Source organism: Symphalangus syndactylus, chromosome 23 (assembly GCF_028878055.3).
Source record: "Symphalangus syndactylus isolate Jambi chromosome 23, NHGRI_mSymSyn1-v2.1_pri, whole genome shotgun sequence".
In the NCBI taxonomy this organism is placed as follows: domain Eukaryota; kingdom Metazoa; phylum Chordata; class Mammalia; order Primates; family Hylobatidae; genus Symphalangus; species Symphalangus syndactylus.
This window is the reverse complement of record NC_072445.2, coordinates 24,261,680-24,289,341: the sequence shown is the minus strand read 5'-3', so window position 1 is coordinate 24,289,341 and position 27,662 is coordinate 24,261,680. Positions and strand designations below refer to the sequence as shown.

The 27,662-nt window shown below is 37.1% G+C and overlaps 1 long non-coding RNA gene across 1 annotated transcript in view; it reads left to right on the top strand.

Moving 5' to 3' along the window:
• LOC129473420 (uncharacterized) overlaps nt 1-26,940 on the top strand; it is a 31,188-nt gene extending 4,248 nt beyond the window's left edge. Inside the window, exons 2-3 of the long non-coding RNA XR_008654251.2 lie at nt 22,160-22,282; nt 26,912-26,940. This is a non-coding gene — a long non-coding RNA (uncharacterized lncRNA). The remainder of the gene's footprint in view (nt 1-22,159; nt 22,283-26,911) is intronic.
• Nucleotides 26,941-27,662: the final 722 nt, after the last annotated feature.

The following is a 27,662-nucleotide window of genomic DNA, read 5'->3' as shown; positions in this document are numbered from 1 at the left end:
CCAGGGAGTGCTGATAGAAAGTGGTCAGAGAGCAGGAAATGGCTTCTAATTAGTAGTGTCCTCACAGGATACAACTGCAGAAGATAATTTCCTGTCCCCTTATTTGATGGGAAGATTAATCTGTTACTAAATTCCAGATGAGGAAGATTTTCAAAAGTTTCAAATAGCAAGATTGTAGCCATACAGAAGGCAATTATGTGCAATTTGTACAGTGTTCGACAATCAAAATGTAAATACGATGAGTTGGTTGCAGTAAATGCATACGGCATGTTTACCTTAAAGAACATCAAGCTGAAGAAATTCTAGTGGGGTCTGACAGTTGGGAAGAATTATCTTTTCAAATTGCAATTTTTATCTGTGAGATAAAAAGGAAAAATAAGATATTTACTCCTGGGGAACTATTATCTCTGTGTGTGTGTGTGTGTGTGTGTGTGTGTGTGTGTGTGTGTGTGTGTTTCCCCTGATAAGGAGCAATATAGGTATGGGGCTTTGAAGAGATGGAGATTTGATAACTTCAGTGTTCTGGCAAGATTTATCTGCACAGAGACAATTAATTTTGTTGCATTCACAGTGTTCTATACAACATCTAAAACACGATCAGCTTCTCAATAATATTCTCTTCCTGTCATATAATAATGTATACACCTAGTGTAGTGTTCGATTTTGGTCCTTATTTCCTGATTCTGAAAGCCTACTAAGAACTTTGGCAGCAAAAAGAGTTTGCTAATTCCGGGGGGAAACAAAACCTAGCTTCCATTTTTGCTTACATGTAAAGCAGCCAGTTCAGTTTGGCAGAAAGTAGACATACAACAAATAGTATTCTCTCTGCATCCCTTCCCTTTTTCTATTTGCCACAAAAGATTTTTCTTCTCTATTGCTAAAACTTACAGAGGCAGGAAAAAAAAAGACTGGGATATTTACACACATAATGGGATAGCCCATGACAAATATATTTTTATTCAGATATCAACCTGCTGAAAATGTTAGGTGGTTGAAGTTTTGCAATAAGATGGCAAAATATAAAATTTAGAGTACCAAAAAATACTGGACTTTTTGCTGCCTTCTCTCCAAAACCATAATGCATACCCACACAGACTTCAAACCAGAACACACAGCAAGATCCAGCCTACTCCTAATATTAGGAAGCCTCCTCATGCATTTGCCAACTAGATGCCTTTTAGCATCCTTACTGGAGAGCCCACCACAGTGCATGTGCAACAGACGGGCTCTTCATGGCTGGCTGACAGTGCCTGCCTGTCAAAACACTAGGCTGGAAGCACCTGACATGGATCGCATCATAGTCATGTAGCTATTTACCTGACGAAGCTTAGTCCAGCTGCTAACCATGCCGTAAGCCTCTAGCACACACCACAGCTGCAGTGAAATGTGATGCCTGAGAGCTGTTCAAACCAACCAGCAGCCAAAGTCTACTCTAGGTAGCACCTAAGTTTCATTTCATTTCAGCAAAGTAACTAACAGTAGTTACCATTCTTAGGCAACTTGTTGTGGGTGAAACAGATATTGAAAGGTTTTGCTTTACTTTTGAATATTGGAAAAGCTCACAGAATTGGGGTAATGTTAAACATGAAGTACACAGTATTGATAACTGTAGGAAATATAAAAGCGTATTATTTTTGTTTTGCTTTGTTTTGTTTTTTTGAGATGGAGTCTCGCTCTGTCACCCAGGCTGGAATGCAGTGGTGCAATCTCAGCTCACTGCAACCTCTACCCTCTAGGTTCAAACCATTCTCCTGCCTCAGCTTCCTGAGAAGCTGGGATTACTGGTGCTTGCCACCACGCCCAGCTAATTTTTGTATTTTTAGCAGAGACGAGGTTTCACCACGTAGGTCAGGCTGGTCTCAAACTCCTGACCTCGTGATCCGCCCGCGTTGGCCTCCCAAAAAAGCTTATTATTTTAAAAAGCTTTTGGAGGAAGAAACCCTATAAACGATTACACTCTACTCTTTCTCATTATGGATGGGGTTAATGAGGCCCAGAGTGCTATAGTAACCTAGCACGATTCCCTGATTTGAAATCCCTTGTGCTTGCCAACATGCCATCTCCTCTCATAAGCATTAATCAACATTTATAAACAGAAAATCAAAGTTTATCCATAGAATTTATTATATCGATACAAGTGCTGTGCAGTACAATTTGGCAATATCTATCAATTACAAATATAAATACTGTTTCTTACAGCAACTTAATTTTTAGTCATGTATCTTATGGCAACACTTACTCACATACAAAATGACATTTGTACAGGGTTATTTCTTTGCAGAATTGGAAACAACCCCGATGCTCATAAATAGGGAAGTGACGGATTAAACTATAGTATATCACACAATGTAATTGAATACTATGCAGCTGTATAAAAGGAAAGACCACTTTCTGTGTTGATATGAAAAGATCTCCAAACATCCAGGGTATATTGTTCGGAGAAAAAAGCAAGGTATTAATGAAATATCTCTTGTATGCTACCTTTGTGTAAAAAGGGGGCTTATAAGAATAGATATTCATGTTTGCTTTTATGTATTAGAAGTATAAAGGAGAATTTAAAGTGATTATCTAGAGGAAGCAGTGGGAACAAGAACTGTGCTGTGAGCAAACCTTCTCCATGCATAATTGATTATAACACTTTTTCTGCTTAGACCACGTAAGTGTATTACTCACTTAGAAATAATACAACATTTTGAAGAATTAAAGATACAAAACTAAACTCCATGAAGAAAATAGACTTGTCATTTGCTTTTGAAAAGTCCTGTTACCCATAAAAATGATTCATACTGATGTCCAGAGATTGCTTAAGTGCATACTATTATCAGACTGTATTTATGATTTAAAAGGAAACTTCTGCCTTAATCTCTGCTTCACAATTGCTCAGCCATGCGCACACACACATGCATGTGATCCTTCCTAATGATATAATTTCAGCCATGTTGGTAAATTGGTTCTGGGTTTGTCAGATGGCTTACCCACTCCATCTCTTTACAGGCTTAGCTCTCATAGGCAGCCATGGAAAATAATGGGGAAATCATTTGGGAAACATGGAACTTCCAGAGAGTCAGATTATATATAAATATTGGTTTTGGTGGCTCACGCCTGTAATCCCAGCATTTCGGGAGGCCGAGGTGGGAGGATCACGAGGTCAGGAGACCAAGACCATCCTGGCTAATACGGTGAAACCCCATCTCTACTAAAAATACAAAAAAATTAGCCAGGCGTGGTGGCGGGCGCCTGTAGTCCCAGCTACTCGGGAGGCTGAGGCAGGAGAATGGCGTGAACACAGGAGGCGGAGCTTGCAGTGAGCGGAGATCGTGCCACTGCACTCCAGCCTGGGTGACAGAACGAGACTCCATCTCAAAAAAAAAAAAAAAAAGAAAGCTATTAGGCATAAAATATAGCTAGGTTTGCAATCCAGTGTGTGACTTTGACATGGGATATAAACCTGATCCTCTCTATGGTTTGAGAACAGTCTCCTAGTCTATAAAATGGGAATAATAACAGTGTCTCCTTCACAGGAAGCTATGAGGACTAAATGAGATAATGCAGGCTAAGGTTAGTGTAGTACTTCACACATCATAAGCACCAGATCGATGTTAAATTGACCAGCTCTCTCCTCCTTTTCATTTCTTCTCCCATGAATGCTTAGTTAAGAAGATACCAAAATTAGGACCTATCAAAATATATTGCTGTTTTTTCGATTTCTAAACAATCATTGTATATAAACTCCCATGTGTCCTATGATCTACCTGATGCCTTTCAAATCAGATCACATTGGTTCCCAGTCTTTCACTGTCCATCACTGTTAGGTATATTCATCCCTTCTCCCCCTTAAAGCACTGGACTTCTAGCATATCCCCATTAAATCCACTTGGGATCAAACACGAAACGCAGCTTGGGGTTACCTAAGAGTCTTAATTTATAAAAAACACACACACACACAGAGAGTACATGTGTTAAATGCTTCCATAGAGCTAGGGATTAATAGTTAAGGTCAGAGGCTCTAAAACTCTACCACTGTAGCTCATGATCGTCTATTGAAAGGAAGGCTAAAAGTTAGTTTTACCATGTCTACAAGGAGGAAGCAGAATCATGCAATCTTTTATGTTTTCTACACCATCCCAAGAAATTTTGAACCCTCGCCTTAGCGTCTAAGGCAAATCATTTTCAAGACTGCCTCAGTCCTTTTCCCACATTCCTATCGTCTGTCCCAGCTCTTCCGAATGTCCTGGGATCTCTCAGAGTCACTGTAGCCCTCAAGAAGCAGATAAGGTTATGTAATTATAAAACAGCCACTAAGTGCTCGAACCAGAATAAGAAATAACTTGAGGACGTTTTCTGTTGTCAGACAGAAAGTGGCACCAAGTTTCTCCTAAGCTAAAACAATTCAGTCAGAGACATACCCAAAGTAACTGCAGCTACCATCTTAATTCATTTACTTCAATCAAACAATCAAATCATCTCCATTGTGGTAAAATCTAATTGATGTTATGACAATTAAGCCTTAAACACCCTTCTCAATCAGTCATAGAAACTGGGACTTGGTATTCCCCTCGGTGGTTAAACTTTTAAAACCTGATTGTTTGCTTTAAACCACACCAGAATAAGAGACTGGTGATAAATTGTGTCTCTTTTCTGGTTTAGCACCAACTACATGCCTAACCAGGTAAATTGCTTGGCACCAGTCTTCCTAACTCAAAAAAAAAAAAAAGTTGTTAAAACATTAAGGACAGAGTAATTATGATAACTGAGATAATAGCAATGAACCTGACTCCCTCTTTGCTTTGAGGAATAGCTATACATCAATCCCTACTTTCCCACCCCTGGAGGCAATGGGTAACTTGTAAACTTGGACACACTGGCTTCAGTTATCAGACCTCAATTTCTGCTTTAAGAATAGACAAAAATCAAGTCCAATAATAAGTACAAGTGTTATGGAAGAAATCAATGTTTGCTAATGCTTTCAGATCTTGATTGAAAACTGCCTGGGGGAGAACATTTTTTAATAATTATGTTTGCATTCTGTTCACATAAATACACTCCATTTTCAGTGTGGTCGAGGTGCAGCTCGCCCTAGAGTTTTTCTATTAAGTTCTACCTTGAGAAAATCTTGTGGAAGCTTCTGTAAGATGTTGTTATTATTACTTTTTTTTTTTTTTTTTTTTGCAAAGTAGGTTGTGAGAGATTTCTTTTTCCTAGAAGATAAAAATGTGCAACTGAACAGTAGTTGACAGCATCTTGTTCAGGCTAAATTCCTCGTCTCCAGACAAGGTAGATTTAGGCAACTACGATTGACATCCCTGAAAACAGGAATAGACTAAATAATGGAAGCACAGATAGATGTGGGGAAGGGCTGTTATAATAAACTCAGCCAACTGTTCAATTAATAATTTTTTAAAGAACTAAGTCTTACTAAATGCCCATGAAGCTTTCATTCCAAATCATTTGTTTAATTTCATGTGTAAATTATGGAAACACACCAATTTTCCAACTATTGAAACAGATTTTGGAGCTATGTTGTTTGAAGTGACTGTAGTTCAGAAACATCTCTTTTCAATTAGCTCTGAAACCTCTTTCAACAGCCTTTCATAAATAGGCCAACATCAATGGCATGCTCAGATCTAGTGTGGGTCTCTAATGGAAATGCACAATGGGCCTCGCGCCATGCCTGCAGGGGCAAACATCTTCCATTTCAGACAGATCCAATGAGAAGTGGTGCCAGCTATTCTGGGTCTCCCACTTTTTGGTCTCAGGTTTAGCTCATCGCTAATCAATGCTTGTGTTGTTTAATTACATTGTACAATCAGTAATGGTTTGTCACTCGTTGAACCTGGGCGGTCTTCTGAGCCATCACCAATGTAAACTGCAAAGGCAAGGTAACCTTAACTGCCAGGACTCCACATTGGAAAACAGAAACATCTTCCTGATAAAAGGAAATGCTGAGTTTGGGGGGAAAAAGAAAAGGAAGATAATGTTCTTATATTTAAATTGTACAAAATACTAGAGGCCTGTCCCTTCCCTATCCAGAATTCTGGACCAGAAACGTCTCCCCACCAAAGGGTTTATACAACTCTTATCTATTCAATAGCACTTACTGACCTGAATGATACTGGAAACTCAGTAGACATTGATTGATATATTGACTAAGAACAAGTTTAGCATATATATATATCCACATATATATATATATACATATATCACACACACATATATAGAGAGAAAGACAGAGAAAGAGAGATATGTATTCCTCTAGTACATCGAAATTCTGAAATTGATTTCATGTTCCATTAACTAGGAATGTGATGTTGCATGGCACTAGAGAATGAAAATATTTTTTAAATAAAGGATTAATTATCTTACAATAGCCAAAATGTTTATGGTCATATAAATATATTTATTAGTGATATAGTATAGTCAACAATCAATAAGAAGAAATATTTAACCAATCAGAATGGACACAGACTTGTCTGCCATTATATCTTAAACTTAATCATAAAGTGTTAAGTTTAAGAAATTAAGTTTATGTAAATTAACAAAAGCTTAAATTCCAACACATTCATAGCCAGAATGGTGTGTTTTGTCAGCATAGGTAGACAACCAGACTTCTGTCAAAATGTACTGCAACATGGATGGTGGAGTACAGCTAGAAAAGTAAGTAACTGGGAAATTAAAGTGCTGTGTTCAGTTTCAATGCTGTACCTCAAATAGATTTAATCCCAGTGCTCCTGTTGTTAGCAATAAGAAGATATTCTAGTTATATATTGATAGAACTGGTTTAAAAAAAAGCAGATATTGGTATGTTTTTCCTAAAGTAAACAATAAATATAGGGATGATTTGTTTTATAAGAAATAAATTAATTGATAATTATTCCATTTGCAAAATCAAATCAAGTATGCCCTTAGAATCTCTTTGAATGGGAAAAATCTGTTGCCTTTAAAATACGTTCTTTCAATTAAACATTACAGGCACTTTTATTAAAAGTAGGAAGAAAGACAAAATAATCTACTAGTTCCGCTCATCTGAAAGTTCCAGCCAATAGAATAAGTAAAAGAAAGAAATACACAATTAAGAAAGGAGATATCAGTGCATCATTATTTGAATATGATATAATTGTCTATGAAAGACAACTTAAAATCTAATAAAAGGTCATACTATGTGTTAGAATGTAAATATTAATTGCTCCCCCACATATAAGAAATTAACTTTTTAGAAAATTTAATTGAAAATGTACAGCATACATCAAAAATTCACAATGCTGAAAAATAAGCAAGTATCTAGAAATAAATAAACTTAAATATATGCAAGTTTCAAATGAAGAAAACTGAACAATTAAAAAACTTCAAATTCATGAAGAAGTGTATCATGATTAGGTAAAGAAAGACATAATATTATAAAGATATCAACTCTTCCTTAATTTAGCTTGTAAACTTAGTTCTGTTCCAAATCACAATGTGGTTTTCATAATAAAGAAAACAAATCTAAAACTCATTCAAAAGAAAGACTTGAGGAAAAATATAAAGAATTTTAATGAAGAATAAAGAGGTCACATAATTTAATTTTTTAATTTAATATTTAATATATAATATACTAAATTATATAATAAAACTACAATATTTTAAATACTTTGGGAGTGGCATAAGAATTAAATAACAGAAAAATTGAGCCTTAGAAAGCTAAGAAACAGACTGTCCCCTGCACATCAACTTAGTTATGTTACAGTATTTCAACCCAAATTCAATGAAAAGAATCCTTCCAATAAATATACAAAATTTGTTAACTATTTGGAGGGAAAGTTAGATCTCTATCTCAAACCATACACAAAATAAATACCAAATTGACTAAAGAGTTAATTGTAAAAACTGAAATCATAAAAGAATTAGGTAAAACAAAGGATAAATCCAAAAGAACAATTAATAACTCTACACAACAACATTGATGCATCCATCTTAAGTGCATGTTGCTAAGTGAAAGAAGATAGTCCAAGAAGCCTACATACTGTATTATTCCACTTATGTGACATTCTGGAAAAGGTAAAACTATAGAGATGGCAAAGCCTGTGGTTGCCAGGGGTTTGGAGATGAGGGAGGGTTAAAAAGGTGAAGCACTGGGGATTTTTGATGGCTATAAATCATTCCATGTACATTCCTGAGGAACCTGGTGCTGAACCATTCTTGGACAACCTGCTTCTGGGTCAGGGTTTTGTACATAGCAGAGTGGCTGTCTCACTGTGATTATTGAGTCAGCCCTTGACATAAGGGTGTGTAAGATATAATAAAGAGAAAACACCAACAATAATTTTAACAAGCAAAAAATATAAAAATAAATAAAATTATTTTATATGGTACTACAGTGGTGGATACATGACTCTGCATTTGTCAAAATCCATATAGCACCTTAAAAATACCAACCAGGAGGGGAGGGGATGCCCGAATAAGATGGAACTGTGAGAAAACAATCTAGCTGTGTTACAAATATTTGATATAACTTGTGTAAAGTACAACAATGTAGGGGCAAGGAAAAAGACTTACTGACCTAAGTAACTCTGGAAATGACTGGAACCATAAAACTAAAAACAAATAAAACTGTATATAGCACTGAACTCAACCTGGCAATTTGTTTTCTGTGGGGTCTTGGGTGACCAACTCTGAAACCAGTACACATGTAGGCTGAGATTGGAAAAATAAGTAAAAGGATGATAGTTGCTGGAGCCAGGATTGTTACCTGAGGAGTGAGAATTTACAGATAAGCAAAAGGCTAAGAATGAAGCATGTGTTTGTAGATTAGAGTGAGAGACATGAGTAGGATCTCATGTTTAGCTTAATAAAGATGTTAATGGATATATATAATCATTGATGTTATAATCAACATATATAATCATTGATATGGATATATACACAGATTATACATATACTTTCTTGCTCTGTCAGCTGAGAGGATCTAGAAACAAGGATTCTCCAGTAGCAATGTGCAAACCCAGGACTCAAATTTTCATTTCTAATAACACCCTACAATAAAAGGAACTAAGGCTCCTTGGAGAAATTACTGATTGCAGAGTTGGGAAAGGAATATACAAGATTAGCCTGGAGCTCCTTGTAGTGTCAGGAAGTAAGGAGGTGCTCCAAAACCAAATGATTGGGGAATGTCAACTCTTTGACAAAAGCCAACTGAAAGAGCTCCCACCTGGGCAACAGGATGAAACCCTGTCTCTACTAAAAATACAACAATTATCCAGGAATGGTGGCATGTGCCTGTAGTCCCAGCTACTCAGGAGGCTGAGGCACAAGAATCACTTGAACCCAGGAGGCGGAGGTTGCAGAGCCGAAATCATGACACTGCACTCCAGCCTGGGTGACAGAGCGAGACACTTTCTCACAAAAAAAAAGAAAAAAAAGAAAGAGAAAGCTCTCAATGGCCAAAACTGGAACAATTTGAGTAATGAAATTGATAACATTGTATTGGATTAAATAAATGGATTAAAGCATGAAAAAAATCTCCATGAGTTTATACAGATATAAATAAATCATTGAAAAAGTAAATAGGAGAGAAGAGACGAATCTCCTGTAATGAATTCCAAACAACTTGTGTAGATACTCCACTGTCAAGGAGTTTCAAGCATTAACTCCCTACAATTTAAATTTGTGCCACGCATATGGAAAAATAGGTGAGAAGACAGACGAGTAACTTTACAGTGGAAACCTGATGAGCACTATCTTTCTCCGATGATCAAGGTTAATATAAATGTGGCTTATCACTGATGGTGTGTATTTTTGATATGATATAATGATGTAGAACTTTACCTCTATGTTGTGTCTCCCAAAAACCCATAATCCCAATCCAATAATGAGAACAGTATTAGACAAATCCTACCTGAGAGACGTTCTACAAATATTTGGCCAGTACACCTCAAAATGCAAAGGTTATCAAGAACAAGAATGGTCTGAAAAACTGTCACACCCACAGGAGCCTGCAGAGGCATGATGATCAAATGCAATGTGGTGGTATCCTAGATGAGATCTCAGAACAGAAAAAGGACATTAGGTAAAAACAAAGGAAATCTGAATAAAATATGGCCTTCAGTTGATAATAATGTATCAATAGTGGTGTATTAGTTGTGACAATGCATTGTACCATTTGTGAAACGAGCACTATACTAATGTAAGGTGTTTATAATGAGTGAAACTGAGTGCAGAGTATATGAGAAATCTCTGTACTATCTTTGCAAGTTTTCTGTAAAACTATTCTAAAATAAAAAGTTAATTTTTGTTTAAATGGAAGAATTGTTTTTGATCTCTGAGTTGAAAAGACCTTTCTAAGCATAATGCCAAAAGGTGAAATCTCTATAAACTAAAAGATTAACAGATTTGACCTCATAAAAATTAATGATTCCTGAATGGTATGGCCTAGGTTTTCATCTAGGGTTTTATGGTTTTATGTCTTACATTTAAGTCTTTAATCCATCTTGATGTAATTTTTGTATAAGGTGTAAGGAAGGGGTCTAGTTTCAGTTTTCTGCATATGACTAGCCAGTTTCCCAACAACATTTAGTAAATAGGGAATCCTTTCCCCATTGCTTGTTTTTGTCAGGTTTATCAAAGATCAGATGGTTGTAGATGTATGATGTGATTTCTGAGGTCTCTGTTCTGTTCCATTGGTCTACGTATTTGTTTTGTTACCAGTACCATGATGTTTTGGTTACTGTAGCCTTCTAGTATACTTTGAAGTCAGGCAGCATAATGCCTCCAGCTTTGTTCTTTTTGCTTAAGATTGTCTTGCCTATGTGGGCTGTTTTTTGGTTCCATATGAAATTTAAAGTATTTTTTTTTAATTCTGTGAAGAAAGTCAGTGGTAGCTTGATGGGGATAGCATTGAATCTATAAATTACTTTGGGCAGTATGGCCATTTTCACAATATTGATTCTTCTTACTCATGAGCATGGAATGTTTTTCCATTTGTTTGTGTCCTCTCTTATTTCCTTGAGCAGTGGGTTGTACTCCTTGAAAAGGTCCTTCACATCCCTTGTAATTTGTATTCCTAGGTATTTTATTCTCTTTGTAGCAATTGTGAATGGGAGTTCACTCATGATTTGGCTCTCTGTTTGTCTATTATGAGTGTATAGGAATACTTGTGATTTTTGCACATTGATTTTGTATCCTGAGACTTTGCTGAAGTTGCTAATCAGCTTAAGGAGATTTTGGGCTGAGATGATGGAGCTTTCTAAATATATAATCATGTTATCTGCAAACAGAAACAATTTGACTTCCTCTCTTCCTAATTGAATACCCTTTATTTCTTTCTGTTGCCTGATTTCCCTGGCCAGAACTTCCAATACTATGTTGAATAGGAGTGGTGAGAGAGGGCATCCTCATCTTGTCAAAGGGAATGCTTGTCAAAGGGAATGCTCCCAGCTTTTGCCCATTCAGTATGATATTGGCTGTGGGTTTGTTATAAATTGTTGTTATTATTTTGAGATATGTTCCATCAATACCTAGTTTATTGAGAGTTTTTATGGGCAAAGTCTTCATGACTAAAACACCAAAAGCAATGGAAACAAAATCCAAAATTGACAAATGGGATCTAATTAAACTAAAATGCTTCTGCATAGCAAAAGAAACTATCATCAGAGTGAACAGGCAACCTACAGAATGGGAAAACACTTTTGCAATCTATCCATCTGACAAAGGGCTAATATGCAGAATCTAAAAGGAACTTAAACAAATTTACAAGAAAAAATAAACAACCCTATCAAAATGTGGGCAAAGGATATGAACAGAGTCTTCTAAAAAGAAGACATTTATATGGCCAACAAACATACAGAAAAAAGCCCATCATCACTGGTCTTTAGAGAAATGCAAATCAAAACCACAATGAGATACCATCTCAAGCTAGTTAGAATGGTGATCATTAAAAAGCAAGGAAACAACAGATGCTGGAGAGGATGTGGAGAAACAGGAATGCTTTCACACTGTTGGTGGGAGTGTAAATTAGTTCAACCATTGTGGAAGACAGTGTGGTGATTCCTCAAGTATTTAGAACCAGAAATGCCATTTGATCCAGCAATCCCATTACTGGGTATATACCCAAAGGATTATAAATCATTCTACTATAAAGACACATGCACACATATGTGTATTGCATCTCTACTCACAATAACAAAGACTTGGAACTGACCCAGATACCCATCAATGATAGACTGGATAAAGAAAATGTGGCACGTATACCCCACGGACTATTATACAGCCATAAAAATGGATGAGTTCATGTCCTTTGCAGGGATGACATGGATGAAGCTGGAAGCTATCATTCTCAGCAAACTAACCCAGGAATAGAAAACGAAACACCGCATGTTCTCACTCATAAGTGGGAGTTGAACAATGAGAACACATGGACACAGGGAGGGGAAGATCACACACTGGGGCCTGTCGGGGGTTGGGGGTAGGGAAGGGATAGCATTTGGAGAAATATCTAATGTAGATGACAGGTTGATAGGTGCAACAAACCACCATGGCACATCTATACCTATACCTATGTAACAAACCTGCACATTCTGCACATGTATCCCAGAACTTAAAGTATAATTTTAAAAAGTAATAACTCATAACATAGTGTAAAGGTATATTAATTGAGGAGAAATTTTTTGCAACATATACTTTAGCAAAAAAAAGATATATTTAACCTGTAAATAATGCTTTTTATAAACCAATAGTATCAAATTTTAAAGACAACCTCATGAACTAGCAATTCTCAAAAGAAACGCATAAGTTCAATAAATATAGGAAAAGCATTCAACCTTGCTAAGTAAAGATATGAAAATACAATCAAATAAGCTATTACTGAGCAAAATTATTTTAAATTATAATGTCCCTTATAGCGTGAAAAGAAAGAGGAACAGTGGAAGGTACAATTCTAGGTGAGAATGAAATTTTGCTGTGTTTCCAGAAACAAAGTTTGTCCAAACATATGCACACAAAACACACACACACACACACACACACATTCATACACATAAAGGCATTAATATAGAAAGTCCACTTCTAAGGATTCATCATAAGGAAGCAATGGACATACAAAAGAATGCTCCAGTAAAGATCTCCAATGGCAGGAATTTAGTAAAAACGAATTATAATGATATAGGAAACATAAAACCTGGCAACTAATGAAAATCACTTATTGATGATTCTTTAATGTGGTAATATTTATAATGTATGAGAAATAAAAACAGTTAACTTTTATTTTTTAAAATATGCCCACAAAGCAAAAGACTGAAAACAGACACACAAAATAGTGGTTTCTCTGTGAGAGGTAGGATTGGACATAGGAGAGGATAGAAAAACTGCTATTTTTTGCAATTTAAAACATATATTATTTGTGTTTTTATAGCATCCATGTGTTGTTTTATAAGTTAAAAACTAATGAAGATGTTATTTTTACAGTCTTCTTCCAAAAAATTACTGCCTAAAAATTTCAGTTTATATTTTAGTTGTATAGATATGCAGAAAAAGCTGGGAAAATATATACCGAAATGTTAATAATATTTGCTACTGGTCATAAGATTACTGGGTGTTTTTGTTTGTTTGTTTTGTGCTTTTCTGAATTTTCTCTTTTTTTAATTCAAGGTTTATTCTTTTTTATTTTCCTTCCAGCTTTTAACTTAGGTTCAGGGAGTACGTGTGCAGACTTGTTACATGAGTAAATTGTGTGTCACTGGGGTTTGATGTACAAATTATTTTGTCACCCAGGTAGTGAGCATAGTACCCAATAGGTAGTTTAATTCTCACCCTCCTCCCATCCTTCACCCTCACGTAGGCCCCAGGGTCCATTCTTACCCTCTTTGTGTCCAAGTGTACTATATGTTTAGCTCCCACTTATAAGTGAGAGCATGTGGTATTTGGTTTTCTGTTCCTGTGCTAATTTGCTTTGTATAATGGCCTTCAGCTGCATTCATGTTGCTGCAAAGGACATGATTTAATTCTTTTTTATAGCCGCATAGTATTCTATGGTGTATACGTACCACCTTCTCTTTATCCAATCCACTGTTGATGGGCATCTAGGTTGATTCCGTGTCCTTGCTATTGTGAAAAGTAACGCGCAATGAACATGTGTGTGCATGGGTCTTTATGCTGAAATTATTTATATTCCCTTATATATCCAGTAACAGGATGCTGGGTTGAATGGTTTAAATTATGTTTTAAGTTATTTGAGAAATCTCCAAATTGCTTTCCACAGTAGCTGAACAAATTTACATTCCTACCAGGTATGTATAAGCATTCCCTTTTCTCCACAATGAATTTTCTAATTTAACAAAATTACTGCAATAATAATAGTCATTTGTAAGAAAAAAAAACCCAGAAAATATAAGATAATTTTAAAAGATTTTTTTAAATTCAGAAACAATGCATACATAGTTATGTTTTTACTTTTATTTCAATTTTTATTTTAGATATTGAGAGAACTCCAGAAAAGTGCATTTATAAATAGTTATTCACCTAGCTCCCAATGTCTTTCTTTTAGTCACTAAATACTAATTCTTTGAATGGTTACTTACTTTGTACCACAAACTAAGATGACTATTTTTCCATAACTCACCATCTTTCAAAAAAACTGTAGGATATAATCAATTTGCCTTCTTTAGAAAAGAAATTAGACATATTGTCAAAATATTGTGTAACTGGATTTGAATTGCTACAATTATAAAACTTACAGAAATTCTAAGACAATTAAATATGACATTTGGGCAAAATGGCCATCAGGCTAAAATAGCTGGGGGAAGGAGGTATGGGCAGAGAGGCACTTGCTGATACAGATGCCTCTGTAGGTTATGACCCTAATATATCTTGATATAAACGTATAAAACTTTTAAAGTGTATCCAAATTTATAGTGTAAAGGGATTTCTGAGGACAGTGGCTTCTCCTAAATTAGGAAACCCAGAAGTATATAAGGATCCTTAATTAAGTTAAATAATGCCTAAAGAGTGTCTAATGTGATTGTTTTCAAAGGAAAATGCCGATGTGTTCATAAAACAGGTATCAGTGAAAGTGATTTGGAGTTAACTGCTGTTCCCAAGTTTAACTTGAAGAAATTTTCTAATTAAACATCACCTATTTCTTTAATCAAATCAAAATCTAGGTCCTGTAAGTCAGCTGAGATCAAAACCTAAGGTTTGTCTAATCAGCATATCAGTATTAGCTAAAATTATGCCTCTGAATGATGGCAGCTAATAGGTGCACATGGCAGTTTCCTCCCAAAGGATATTTAAAAATATGTTCTGCCATTGTTGGCTTTTATTGAGCTTCTTGCTCTCTGCATCTTTCAAAGAAAGTTATAAAATGAACTGATTTCCACACACAATTTGGTTTCCTTATCATCACATTCTCCCATTAGGGCCTTGGAGGCATTGCTTCAGGAGCTCTGGACTTCAGTCCTCACTCGAGAATGAATTAGTTATACAAGCTTGAGCACACCTGAACATCCATTTCCTTATCTGCAAAATGAAAGCTGCAAACTGAATGATCTCTAATATTCCATCCAGTTTTATAATTTTAAATCTCTTAAGTCACAAAATGAGTTAGTGCTCAGTACATTTAACTGATGGAAATCAGTTTCTTAAATAATCTCATTAAACAAGGTGCATAACTTCCTAGATGTGTAGGAGTGTTAACTGCTTTAGAAATGTGTACTAGTCCACTATTGCCTTTCAAATGCTGCATAACACACCTAACCAAAAATCACTGGCTTACACAATTATTTACCCTCCTGCTCACAGAAGGGTAAGTAATTGTGTAAGCCTCCTGCAGTTGTCTTGGACTGTTCTGTCTCAGCCTCCAAAATGTAGGATGGCTAGAGCAACTCTGCTCCATGTGTCTCATTCAGTGGTCCAAGGTGGAGGGGCAGCAGATACCTAGAGGCTGTTTTATTAATGAAGGAGTTTGGAAGCTCCAAAAGGGGCCAGTGGAAAAATCAATGCTTCCTAATACCTTGGTTCAAACTGGCAGATTATCACTTCCACCTACGCCCATTAGCCAAAGCCAATCTTATCACCAAGCCTAACATGAATGAGCCAGGGAAACAGACCCTTCCACTGAGGTAGGGAGTGGACAAGGGAGTAAGTACTTCTGAAAAAAATTCCAGTCTATCACATTGACAGACAGCCCAAAGAGCAGAGCTCATGAATGCAATTTTCTTTTTTTCTTTTTCTTTGCTAAGATAGGATTTTGCTCTTGTTGCCCAGGCTGGAATGCAATGGCGTGAAGACTCACTGCAACCTCGGCCTCCTGGGTTCAAGCAATTCTCCTGCCTCAGCCTCCTGAGTAGCTGGAATTACATGTGCCTGCCACCACACCTGGCTAATTTTTGTATTTTTAGTAGAGATGGGATTTCACTATGTTGGCCAGGCTGGTTTCAAACTCCTGACCTCAGGTGATCCACCCACCTCAGCCTTTCAAAGTGCTAGGATTACAGGCATGAGCCACTGTGCCTGGCAAATGTATGCAATTTTCTAAATGACTTGAGTGGATAATTAGCTATCATTCATTGAATCAACACATGTTTTGAAGAACCTTCTAAGTGTCAGGCAGTGTTCTAGGAGCTGACAGGGCTTGCTGGCAAAATAAGATATGCAGGGTGAGAGAAAAAAAGATAAAGATGATGACTCCCAGATTTTAGGCTTGTAGAAGCTGGATGATGGTACCATTTACTGAAACAGAGAAGAGCAGGAGAAGTAGGTTTGGGTGGGAAGTTAAGGAATTTGCTTTAGACTTTCACCATGTGCACTGGTCTTTACATTTTATAAAGTGCTTTCACTCACATTATGTCCTGTTACTTTTCATCTGACAAGGAAAAGTGGTGAATAGCCTGTTTTTGTTTTCCATTGCTGCCTTTAAAAAAAAAAGGCACAGATTTGGCAACTCAAACAATACACATTTATTATCTCATGATTGCCTTGGGAAAGGACTTCAGGTAGGAATTGACTGGGTCTTCAGCTCAGGTCTCACAGGCTGAAATCAAGCCAACTGTACTTTCTCACCTGAGTTTCTAGGTGAGCTGTTCTAAGCTCACTGGTTGTTGGCAAAATTCTCTTCTTTGCAAGTGTGGGACTGAGATCTTTATTTTCTTTCTCCCATTGGTCAGGGTTGGTCTCAGCTTTTAGAGGCTCCTTGCCCCCATAGGAAGATCACAACATAGGTGTTTTCTTACTATAGGTTAGCAGGAACCTCTCTGACTTATTCTGACACCAGCTGAAGAAAACTTTCTTTTTTTAATGGACTGGTAATTAGATTAGGATCGCCCAGATATTTTGGGACTTTAATTCCATCTGCAAAATCCTTTCACAGAAGTACCTAGATTTGTGTTTGACTGAATAAGTAAGGGCTAGGAATGTTAGGAGGGGACCATCTTTGGAATTCTACCTACCACATAAGCCCACTTTGCAGATGACTCAACTGAACCTTGGTTAAATTGACTACCATCAGAAAGCACATCTAGTGATGAGGCTTATATCTGATCTTCACCTTATGATTCAGTCTAGAGCTCCTTCCACCATGCCATGCCTCCTCTTTTTCTCCAGGCACACTTCCTACAATACAGTGACCACTTTCCCACTTGCCTTCTTATGAGCCCTGAACTGTAAACAATACAGCACCCTACAAAATTATAATTGCATTATTATTTACATATTCATGTGTCAAATCTCACGTAGCACTTAATAAGCACCGTAGGAATTAACCAAAGCAGGGAGTTTCTAGTTGTACATTTAGAGAATCATGGCTATGCACATTTGATGTTAGCATTTCCTTTGAAACATTTTCACAGCCATAAAAGTAACCAGCATGCTATTAACCAACATGTTAAAGTGGTGCTAATACTATTAACAATATCTTTTTTTTTTTTTTTTTTTTTTTTTGTGATGGAGTCTCCCTCTGTCACCCAGGCTGGAACGCACTGGTGCAATCTCAGCTCACTGCAACCTCCGCCTCCTGAGTACAAGTGATTCTCCTGCCTCAGCCTCCTGAGTAGCTGGGATTACAGGTGCCTGCCACCACACCTGGTTACTTTTTTTGCATTTTAGTAAAGACAGGGTTTCACCATATTGGCCAGGCTGGTTTCGAACTCCTGACCTCAAGTGATCTGCCCACCTCGGGCTCCTAGTGTGCTAGGATTACAGATGTAAGCCACAGCGCCCAACCCAATATCATTTTTAAAAGTACTGTTATCAAGTATTTATCAGAAACAATAAGTTAAACAAAATTAATCTGGCAATATAGGGCCTTTTAAAGCTTGTAATATGCTAATATGTGTTATAGAGCAACAAGAGGGAGATATAACATATGAAACTTCATGTAAAGCCTTTTTTCTATCAAGCATTTCAAAGTGCTAGCTTGCCACAGGACACTTTAGTTTTACGTAAGACCAAGTCCCTTTCACTCATCACTGTCAAGGAGTATCCCTTACCTCTGTAGCTTTCGAGGCCATGGGTAGTGGTAGGATGGATAAGCCCATTCTACCTTAAGAAACTCTGTGTCCTCAAAGTGACCAGTGGAAAGGTGTTGTGGTCAGTCTGTTGCTATTCAGTGACAAGTGTACCTTAAAGAATGGAAATAAAAACACATCAAAACTGGAACTTTTTTTTAGGCCTTATAAAATATATTCCAGAAATGAACCTGGAGAAAACAGAAGGTCTAAGGAAATACTATATTGGGGAAAAGAGAGGGGGAAAAAGGCATCTAGCACAGACATAAATTTTTATGTCAGCGGACCTAAGATGGATATCAAAGTACATATTAAATTTACCCAGGATAACTAATCTAAATGACCTAAAAACCAAATCTGCCATTAATCCCAAACTTGGTGATAAATCTATGGCTGGACATTAAAAAAAAGATGACATGCATAACTTATACTATGTACATCAGGTTCCAAAGCACATAAAGAAAACTTGGGAATGTATTACATGTGACCTCAACTGTACACTAAATTCTGAGCAGTTCTTGCTTTAGATTTTTTAGTTAAGAGAAATATTCATAGCATCATTTTTTCTTGATCAGCGTAGATGAACTGTACATAAAAAAGACATTTTATTCTTTCAATCAGTACTATTTCTTCAAGTATGTTCATCTTTTTCCAGTGCTCTTTCAGCTTCTCTTTCTCATCATCAGGAGACATTATGGGTGGCCTATTGCTAAGCTTTGCAGAGAAGAAACCCAGCAAACCTACATGAGGCTTATTGGAGCTCATAGCAAGAGCTCAACTGAGAAATAATTGGAAAATGATCGCTAAATGACCAAGTCACTGCTGCTGCCAGTGGACAGAGCAGCATATCCTGTTTACATGCCCATCCTGACAGCTTCAATAAGACCAGCTCAGAGATTGTAAACCTCTTAATTACTTAAACCTAACATCTGAGGACTTCATAGTTGGGTGGAGTAGGGTTCTAAGTTTTCTTGGACCAGCCCACTTTCTTTTCCAGATGCTCTTTCTCCACTCTTCAGTGCCTGCTCCAAGGGATCATCATCTTTTTCCTGGGAACTAAGCTGTTTCATTGCTCAGGGGAGACTTTGACACCAACAGCTTAAACAAACACCTTTTACGTTCTTGCCACTCTTTTTTTTTTGTTTTGTTTTGAGACGGAGTCTCGCTCTGTCGCCCAGGCTGGAGTGCAGTGGCACAATCTCGGCTCACTGCAAGCTCCGCCTCCCGGGTTCACGCCATTCTCCTGCCTCAGCCTCTCCGAGTAGCTGGGACTACAGGCGCCCGCCACCACGCCCGGCTAATTTTTTTTTTTGTATTTTTAGTAGAGACAGGGTTTCACCGTGGTCTCGATCTCCTGACCTCGTGATCCGCCCGCCTCGGCCTCCGAAAGTGCTGGGATTACAAGCGTGAGCCACCGTGCCCGGCTCTTGCCACTCTTTTTACCAAACACCCTGCTATCAACCTAGAAATAGTGGCTTGAAAATATCAGCTGTAGTAATAGGCAAAGAAAAATTGTCTCCTCATATTTTCTACTAGTGTGGTCAAGGAAATAGCATATTAATATTCAGAAAGATAACCATATTCTCATATAAGCTTAGTAGTAGAGCTTTTCTCATAAGAAGCTCTGTATTCTTTAGTTTGTGCAATTATTTATCTATTTATTCGATTAACAATTTATCAAGTTTTCAACGTGTGCCAACACTGTCTTAGAAGGTGGAAATGCAGTGATAAAGACCAGCATCCCCAGTGAAAAAAAAAAGTACAGTTTAGTGGAAAGGTAGACAAATATTTGCAATGCAGTGTGATTGAAGTTACAATAGCCATTATCTTGAGGTGAGATAGCATCGTAGAGGCCAGAGAGTTAGCCAAACCTGGAAGAAGGAAGCATGGTACAAGAGAGCAAAGGAGGGCATATTTAGGCTGGATTTGAAATGATAAATAGTGGATTATTTATTTATTTACTTACTTTCTTATAGTTAGGTAGTTGATTAGTTACTACTCACATTGTTCCAGAAAAATGTAAGGAAACTTTCAAAAATGTCTATAATATCAAAAGGTAACAGAAATGCAAAATAAGGTTTTTGTTTAAAGTGGAGAAGCAGGGACAAAGGAAAAATAGTGGGGAAAACCAGTTGACCTAAGAGTGAAATTCAATGCATGCTAGTAAATGTCTATGTGTTTGTAAGATGAGAACCACAAATTTGGTTTCAAGCCTTGCAGCAGCCATCATAAAAAAAGGAATTATGAATTAGTCCTCAGAGAGATGAATTCAAAATAAGAGCTGATATTCATCCAGTTAAGCATTTGCAAAACAGAGATAAAGAGAAAAATCAGTAACCTACGAAGTTTTCATGTAGTAACATAGTCCACGAGTGAGAAATGAGGATGGGTGAAGCTACAGAGGTAAGGGGTCACATTAAACGGAGCTATCAGAGGATTTTAAGAGCGAGTTGACACTGTCAAACTTTTTATTTTAGGAGTCTGAGTGGGGCAGTTACCCAATTAAGAGCTGATGAGGACTTGCAGGTTATGGCAGTGGAACTGTAGAAAGTAGAATGAATTCAAAGGATATTAAGGAGTTGGAATTGACAGGACTATCCATAGAGAGAGGAGCAGGTGCCATACAGGTGAATTGTACTTCAAAGCCTTTGGGTTTTGCGTGTTTAATCTTTATGACAGAAATTCAGTCTAGCCGGACCGTCTACAAAAGATACAAAAGGAAAGTCTAATGTGAACTAATTTATCTAATTACTTTTCTCCAATAAAACAAGACGGGAGAAAAAATTTTAGAACAATTGCATTTCTTGGGGTAAAACACTGTCCTGGTTTGGGGAGGATTCACAGCTATGGGCAGCTGGGAAGGCAAGCTGAGCAGCCCTGCAATAGAGTTGGGTGAAAAGATTGGGGAGGGGATGCAGAAAAAGAGAGAAGGATGAATCCCAAGATGTATTTTACATGGTTAAGAATTTTGCCTAACACTTGCTCAATGGAGGTGAGATGACAGTGACATACATCAGATTTAAGAATTCAGTAGCATACACTTTGACCAAAACTAATTTTATTAATATGGTGATTTGCTTTGAGAATAGTATATCTGGTTACTGGTTTCTTCGTTTTTTTTGTTGTTGTTGTTTTTTGGTTTTTTTGGTTTTTTTGACTCACTAATTTTGGTTCATTTTTCAGCCCTTTCTTTTTACCATTTTTATATCTTTTTAGGGCTATTTCTCTGTTTATTTGAATTAATTTTTAGTAAATGATTCTATAACCTCAAACTCAAAGAATAAATAAGTTAAATAAATTAGAGGTAATTGGGTATAACAATAATGATGATAATGGCTATTTATTGAGTACTTATTATGTGCCAGAGATTCTTAGAAGAGTTTTTACATTACTAATTTAACATTTACAATAACTCTGTGATGTAGTTACTATTAATATCACCATTTTACAATAACATATAGCAAAATAAAATGGCTTGTCCTAGGACCAACCCTCTTCACTTTTTAACCCAAATCATATCTATACTGGAGGAATTTCACCAGAAGAATCAGTGTGCTGGTACTCTAAATATTAATGTTGACTGAATGAATGTCACTAATATTTGACCCTCTAGAATAACATCTTACCCTTATTAATAACAAATGATCATCTTAATAATATATTCCATTTGCTTTCTTATTCTGCCCTCACAGGATCCCTGTGAGGTAAACGGGCAGAGGACATTGAAGAGCCATAGAAGAGACAAAAAGAGAACAAAACAGCCTGTTTACTCCTGTTCTGTATTCTTCTGAATGTGTAAATCATTTTTCCTAAAGGTATAAACTTCTACTTCTGGTGTCTTACTAATTTATTCTAATACCTTACTAGCTACAAGTGGCCCCTATCAACATAACTGCTTGTTATTTCCTGTTGATGGTATAAAATGTTCGACAAGGTTCTCAAACTTCCAATAGTAATATTAACTTCCTGTACTGTTCACAAAACCTCAGTGAAAAGTCTCCAGGGAAAGTAACCATGAAAATAAACAAAGATCAGACACTTTATTGAAGTCCACGCCACTAGAGAAGAGCTTAGTGATATTATGTCTATTCTATATTTTTATGATGGGAAACTATGTTGCCATTATACTTGATGCTATTGCTGCCATACATGCCTTGAAGTAGAAATTGGTGCATTCTCTAAGGAGGGAAATTTAATAGTATGTATTAAAATCACAACACTCATACCAATTGATCCAGCAATGCTACATCTGGGGTTTGTTCATAAAGATATACTCTCACATGGGTGTAAAAATATTTAGCTATGGATCAGCCCTGCTTTGAGTAGAAAATGTTAGAAAAAAACTGATAATAGAGAATTGGTTAGATTAATTATAATACACTAAACAATTTAATACTATACAGTACCACCCATCCATATTTGCACTTTTAGTGGTTTCAGTTACCCTCAGTCAACCACAGTCTGAAAATACTACATACAATAAGATATTTTAAGGGCAGGGGTGGGGATGGGGAGAGAGATCACATTTATACAACTTTTATTACAATGTGTTGCTATAATTGTTCTATTTTATTATTGGTTATTGTTGTTAGCCTCTTTCTGTGTCTGACTTATAAGTCAAACTTCATCATATATATATTTATATACGAAAAATATTGTGTATATATAGGGTTTGGTGCTATTTGTGGTTTCAAGCACCTACTGAGGGTCTTGGAACATCTTCCTTATGGATAAAGTGGGTGGGGGAGACTACAGTAAAGACAAAATTAAAAAAAGGAATAAGGTAATTCTACATATACTACTGATAAAGTAAGACTGCCCCACAGATATATTAAATAAAAAAGCAACACGCAGGACAATTTGCATTGTATGCTACCATTCTTGTTAAGAAAGAGAAGAAAGAAGAGAAGATGAAGAAATATTAAGAGGAAAAGGAAAGGAAACAGAAGGAGAAATATATGAAATGCTTCCATATGAATGAAGACTCTAGAAGGATATATAAAGCAATAGCGGGAATTGCCTTTGAGGAAGGGTATTGAGAGGCTAAGAAGCAGGAGTGGGAGGGAGACTTATACACGTGTATCTATTTGGATCCTCCAGGGAGATGCTGCCAAAATGAAATTATAAGTACAAGAGATCTATTGGGGAAAACATTTGTAAGATAAAAGGGAGGGGAATTAGGAGTAGGCAAGGAGAGTCTTCCAACTGCAATGTGGGTTTGACACTTGAGAAAGGAGAGAAGAAAGGAAGAAAGATAGGACAGGAGGAGCCTCAGAGTGCAGTGCAGCTCTGAGGGAAGTTCCAGCCAGGCCATTGGAGAACCAAACATCCAGTGAGTGCCCAATAGAGGAGTCCCACGTCAGGCAGAAGTGCCCTGGTGCCAAAACCCTCTTCGTGTTCAGTGCCAATACATTGCAGCCTCAGCATAAACACTCTGGCAGATCCTGAAGTGTGGCAGCTGGAGGCTGTCAGCTAACAGATACTGCTGTATGTTGAATAATTTTATAGGGATGGTGTTGAATAATGCTTAATGACTTAATGAATAATAATTAATGATGAATTATACATGTAATATTGTTAAGCGGAAGAAAGATTTAAAACATAATTTAGATAGCATAATCCCAGTCTTTTTAAAAAGAATACATGACAGGTAGAGAGAGAGAGAGAGATGATAGCTAGATTGATCGATCTATCTCATGGTACATACCAATGCATAGTCACAGAAAGATTGGGAGTACATGTAAAAAATATTAACAATGATATAGCTAAATATTGAGAATAAAAGTTATAGTTATCTTTCTCATTGTGCTTTCCAATTTTTTTAAATTTACATTGAAGATGTAGCACTTTTTTTTTTTCAAGGAAACTCCACCAAATAGGAGTTGAACAATAAGAACACATGGACACACATCTAGGCCTGCAGGGGGTTGGGGGGCTAGGGGAGGGAGGGCATTAGGACAAATACCTAATACATGTGGGGCTTAAAACCTAGATGACAGGCTGATGGGTGCAGCAAACCACCATGGCACATGTACACCTATGTAACAAACCTGCACATTCTGCACATGTATTCCAGAACTTAAAGTATATTAAAAAAAAAAAAAAAAGTCTAAGATCTGAAAGCTGGTAAGTGACCGAGCTGAGAACACAAATCCCAGACTATTTATTTATATCTCTCTGTATAAAAAAAATCTGAATAAATTTCAAAAGCGTTTTTTCCACTCTCATTTTTTAGTGATTTATGGAACTCTGAAAATATGAGCCAATTGTATTCTAAGGACACGCTCTGTGTTCACTCCCTTCATAGTTGACAATGATTAGACATGTGAATCAATCAGATGAGACTATGTTGTCTGGAGCTACAGATCCTATTCAGGTTGTTCAGTGTCTAGCAGATCTCTTAAATCTGATATGCTTCATAATACAAGATCAACATGCATGTGTTTCCAAAGGAACGGTGGAAACATGGAAATGCAACACAGGATTGCAGACCTGCCTCCCTAAAACCAAATAAGAAGAGCCCTCAACACCCTTGTCAATGTCTACAGACATAGTTTTTGTGTAATATTAGCCCCAGTGGAATTTATATTCTATAATAAAATAACTGTTTGCATACAAGTCTTATCCTGCTGGTTAGTGTGTAACTTCTTTTAATGCTAAGGAATTGGCTTTATCCATATTTTCAATCTCTGGAGTTTGCAGTTCTTTGTAATAATATAAATGTTGACACTTACGGAGTACTTGAAATTACGAGGCACTATACTATGCTAGAAACCTACATGTAAAATTTTATTTAATCTTCACAACAACCCAGGAAATATGAACTAGATTATCCCATTTACAGATACCAGAGGCCCAGAGAAGTTAATTAATTTGCCCAAGATCAGAGGAGTGGGAGGTGGTGAAGTTGGGATTCCAGCCCATATTCTAAGCTATATTGGTCAGAATTTAGTTGATATTTGCAGTTAAGTACCCAAGTACATATTATAGATCAAGGTCTGGCAGACTATAGCCTGTGGGCCAAATACAATGCACTGCCTATACTTGTCTGGCCCACAAGCTAAGAATAGTTTTAACAAGTTTAAATAGTTAAGGGAAAAAATAATATCTTGTGACACATAAGAATTTTATGTAATTCAAATTTCAGTGTATTTTATGAGAACCCAGCTCACTCAGTCATTTACACATTGTCTATGACAGTTTTCCCACCATAGTGGCAAAGTAGTTGCAGTAGGGACTGTATGGCATACAAGGTCTGAAATATTTACTGAAGGAAACAAAACAAAAAAATCTTGCAGACTGCTGCTACAGATGAAAGCATTATCCTTGTATTTCCTTGGAATCAGCCAGACTGCTTTTTATAAAACAGGCTCTAGACCTACTAAGTTAGACTTCCCAAAAGGGAGGTCCAATAATCTATGTTTTTAAAAATTCCCCCAGGTAATTCAGACAATAAACCAAATTTGAGAGCCACAGCCAAGAAGCACTTTGGCCTTGGGCAGTTACTCCTTGGGGACCCTTTTATTTCTAAATAAACAACACGTAGTTGGGACAGCTAAAACCCCTCCATGCTCCAGAACAAACCACCTACCAATCCCTGACATGACAGAAACTGGGAAAAATGAAAGCATTCAAAAATGAAGAGGATTAAGGAGAGACAGTTTCTTTTCACTGTTTGCACATAGTTCATTAGAAATGACACTTCCGAAGAGCAGGAAATGACTTTGTGAAAGGATCTACTTATCAAATTCAAGAGTCATGTTTGCAACCAGCTTGTCTCTTTCTGCAGAAGAGCTGCTTCCGCTTAGGACAGGGCAGCTGACAGACAGCCCTGGCACTCAATCGTCTCCTACCATTAAAAGCACAAGTTTGAGAAGGCACATGAGCCTGCTTCAAGCCCAGCGTCTTAAATGAATACTCAGTCCTAGGTTCTAATGCCCATCCCTCAGAGCTTGCTAACTGGCTTTTACTTCTATTCCCACTCTGAATTTAAACCCACAAATCTCACCAATTGGGATCCCAATGCCATGTCTCACTTTACAAGAAGGGGAATGTTTAAACACAGAACTCCAAGAATGGAATGAATAACCTGAGTTAAACATGCCCTCATGGGAGTTGGAACCTTTCCCAAAAAGGAACAGCAGCAGCCCAAAATGATAAATTATTCTCATATTGCAATTTTACCTAGGGCCTTTGTGGCAGAAACCATCCATGTGCCTCTGAGGATGGGGCTAGTCCAGGAAGCAAGGAGTTAGGAGACTAGAACCCAGTCTCATGGGTAACCCAGTGTATCTCCAATGCTATATCTGGGAACTATGCTAAAGATGCTCTTTCTATTTCTTCCTTCCCATAGCCATCTTCTGTACAAGATTTGCTGTGACTAGTTTTTTCAACAGAGATGATGATTAGTTTTGCTAATTGGTTACCTACCTTCTCTTGCCTAGGCCTCACTCAGCCAAAGAACGCAAGGGAGAATTTTGTGTCAGGTACTGTGCCTTGTGCTTACTCATCTTCTGGACTTATTAACTCCATCTGTGACTTCCCAGTAAAACAAATACCTTGTCTGCACACAGAGATGAAACCTATAATCAACTTCAGGAACACTTACCAAACAGAAACTAATCAAACTCACTCATCTTGGAAAATTGCCCTGGGTATCACTCCCACCCACCCTTCCTCCTTCCCTACCCCTAGGTTTTTCTTCTTCTGTGGCCCCACAAATAAATAACTTGACTTATACTTAAGCACCTGTGGTGACTGGGTGAACTGTTAATTATAAAATTCGGATATACCATCTGGGTTAACATTTGGCTGAAGACAGCTGAAGCTCTCAGTGCTTCTGAGAAAAACTATGAATAATCTTTTCTATTAATTATTATACTATTTTCCCCAGCTGGTGTTTCCTTGTTTCTCCTCTCTGCCTATCCAAATCCTAGCACTCCTCTAAGGTTCCGCCAAGTCCCTCCTTCTCCAGTATGCTTGCTCTGAATTCCCAGCCCACATGATAAATCCTAGTTGTACTTATAGTCAGTATCCAAAAGTTGATTCCTTAATTATCTTCTAATTGTTTCATATGTATTAACTGAAACTCCTGAATGTAGGGGCCTTACACTCTTTTGCAACTCTCAACGTGCACAGCACCCCATATAAATATTTAGTTAGCACTGAATTTCATGTACATTTCAGGACATGAAT